This window comes from Tyto alba, unplaced genomic scaffold, assembly GCF_018691265.1.
Source record: "Tyto alba isolate M040663 unplaced genomic scaffold, T.alba_DEE_v4.0 Super-Scaffold_40, whole genome shotgun sequence".
Classification (NCBI taxonomy): Eukaryota; Metazoa; Chordata; class Aves; order Strigiformes; family Tytonidae; genus Tyto; species Tyto alba.
Genome location: NW_024881316.1, coordinates 50450762 through 50453312, shown reverse-complemented (window position 1 = coordinate 50453312; position 2551 = coordinate 50450762). Strand labels below are relative to the sequence as shown.

At 61.7% G+C, this 2551-nt stretch overlaps 1 protein-coding gene across 1 annotated transcript in view; it reads right to left on the bottom strand.

Moving 5' to 3' along the window:
• Positions 1-222: 222 nt before the first annotated feature.
• The window catches only part of KIF3C (kinesin family member 3C), a 15039-nt gene continuing 12710 nt past the window's right edge, over positions 223-2551 (bottom strand). Inside the window, exon 8 of the mRNA XM_042803497.1 lies at positions 223-2551. This exon is cut by the window's right edge and continues 1251 nt beyond it. The gene's annotated coding sequence lies outside the window, so the exon portion shown is untranslated.

Genomic DNA, 2551 nt, shown 5'->3' with positions numbered 1-2551 from the left:
ACAAACTATCTTACACGAAACAGGAGAACTCCATGGAGGAGCCCAGGTGGGCAGGCGTCGGTGCCCCGGTTCGCACAGCAGCAGGAACCCCAAATCCCAAATCCTCATCTCTAAACACAGAGAGCTGGGAGGTCCCCCCCGAGCAGGGCACAGCGATGCAATTACTGCGTCAGCAGCGGCCCCGCCGGCCGGATCTGGGGATGAACGAGGCTGCAGACGCCCTTTGCGATGATGCTCATCTCTTTATTGGTGTCAGTGCCAGTTTTCGAGGGGTGCTGGCGCTTTCTGGTCATTCCCAGCACCGGGTCAAAGCTACATTACAGCATAGTGAAGAGGTGTCCATCCAAAGCCAGAGGGGGTGTGAGATTAATGACCTCTCTCCATACAGTATGTATAATATATATATATATTTATAATATGTCCTGTATATTCATATGTATAGCGTGACAAGGATGGGCCACCATACAGTAAACTTTTGATTTCTAAATAAATCACCAGAGCAACAGGCACGAAAATTTGGTCCTAATCAAGGCCCTCACCTTGTCAATCAATCCGAAACAGACCCGAACCCACCCCCTCGCGGAAAAAACCCGTCCAAACCTGAAACACAAAATAACTAAACAAACAAGTAAACAACAACAACGGGGGGGGGGGAAAAAAAAAAAAAAAAAAAAAAGCCCCATCCCAGCCCCTTCCCTCCCGCTGAGATTTGCCCCCTGTACAGTCCCTCACACTGACGGTAAATAGATCCCTTGGCTACACGCGCGCGTACCCACACACACCTACACACACTCGTATGTAAATACACACGCACCGACATACAAAGACCAAAGAACATTACAAATATACACGGGAGGTGCTGCAGCGGCGCGGAGAGGCTGCGGGGCCACCCGAGGAGGCAGAGGCACATCGCTGCCACGAGCTCGCTCCGGCCTCAGCCCGGCCCCCCCGGCGCCTGCCCGCAGCCTTGCGCCGGGTTTGTGCTCGGGAGGCCGGGGGCGGCGGTGGGGGGAGCCCGGGTGAGTGCACGGGGGGGCTGGGGGTGCTGCCGGGCCCACGCGTGTGACGGCCGCATCACGAGCATCGCTCGGGTGTCGGCAGCGGCTCAGCCCGTCCCCCGCACCCGGAGCCCCCTGCTCTGGCTTCCGCGCGGATCCCGCCCTGTCCTTTTGCCCTGACACGGGTGAGGACCAACACGTGCCATGGGTGACGTGCCATGGGTGACGAGCGTGGAGAACATCCACCCTTCAGCACGTTCCGTGGCCTGGGGGGAGCCCCCGGGGGGGGAATGAGAGGACACCGGCCAGCTCTTGGGCTTTGTCTGCCGTGCCCTGGCTCGAGCAGGGAGGTAAAAGAGACGGTCGGTGGTTCACCACCTCAGGGCCCCATGAGCTGCTGAGCCGGCTTGGAGGTGAACTTGAGGCAATCAGAAAGCAAGGGAGGAGAAGGTATTCCTGCAGGCCACGGTGCAGGCAGCTCCTCCCCGTTCCGAGGTCTGCGCTTCCCGACCCTCACTCCCAGATGCCAACCTGAAAACTGAAGAAGGAACCGGGTCTCTTATCTATCTACTGTGTTCCGGGAGGCCAGAGCCAGCTGGGATGTGCGTGCACACCCCCCTCGGCTGTCGGCGGTACCTGCAGATGGAAGGACCTCATCCCAAGCTGTGGAAGGGACCCCCCTCTCCCTCCTAAAACACCCGTCCCCCTGCACCCTCCTCCCCAGGCTGAGCGCAGACCAGACCTGGCTGCTGCTCCCCGGGGAGCGAGCTCAGTCCTGGGAGCAGCCTACAGCCTCCAAAATCGCCTACAAGGCATCTGCTGGGGTGGGGGCGAAGGGGACAAAGACTTCAGAGAGGCAGGTGGTGATAGAGGGCAGAGGCAGGGGAGGGGAGATGGTGGCAGAGGGCGACGATCACGAACACAAGGCAGGACGGTGTTACAGGGGATGGGGAGAGGCCACGCCGTGGCAGAGCCGGGGCTGTGTCCGGAGGTGGGTGGGAAGGTCCGTGGATGCCCCAGCCCAGCCGTGTGGAGCACGTCGGTGGGCTGGTCCTGTCGGGTGGGACCACTGCCGGTGGTTCTGCCCCGTGCCCCTGCCTCCTTCCCTCTCCCTCCCTCACCCCGGGTCCTGTGGGCAGGAGCCACCGAGGCGATCACTGCCCCGGGCCTCCAGCGGAAGAAATTCCCTTCGTTGCCAAAAGATGCCAGGAGACAGTCCCTACCTGCCACCCGCTGCGATCTGCCTTCCCAGGGCCTGGCCTCAGCACACGTCCCCCTGCAGACCCCCGTCCTCCCACGCGAACCCGGGGGTCGCTCCCTCATTCACTACCACCTTGTCGAGCCGACGGAGCAGCCCCACCGCCGCGCACCCCGAAGCCACCCCCGGGGAACCACAGCTGCTGCCGGCCTGGCCCTGCCAGGGATGGTCTTCAACAGGGACCCACCGTCCCCCCGGGGAGCTGCCGCAAGCTGAATCGCTCAGGAGCACCGAGGCGTGCTGCTGCCTGGGACGCGCTTCAGATCGCCACCGTGACCTGATGCCTTGTCCCCTC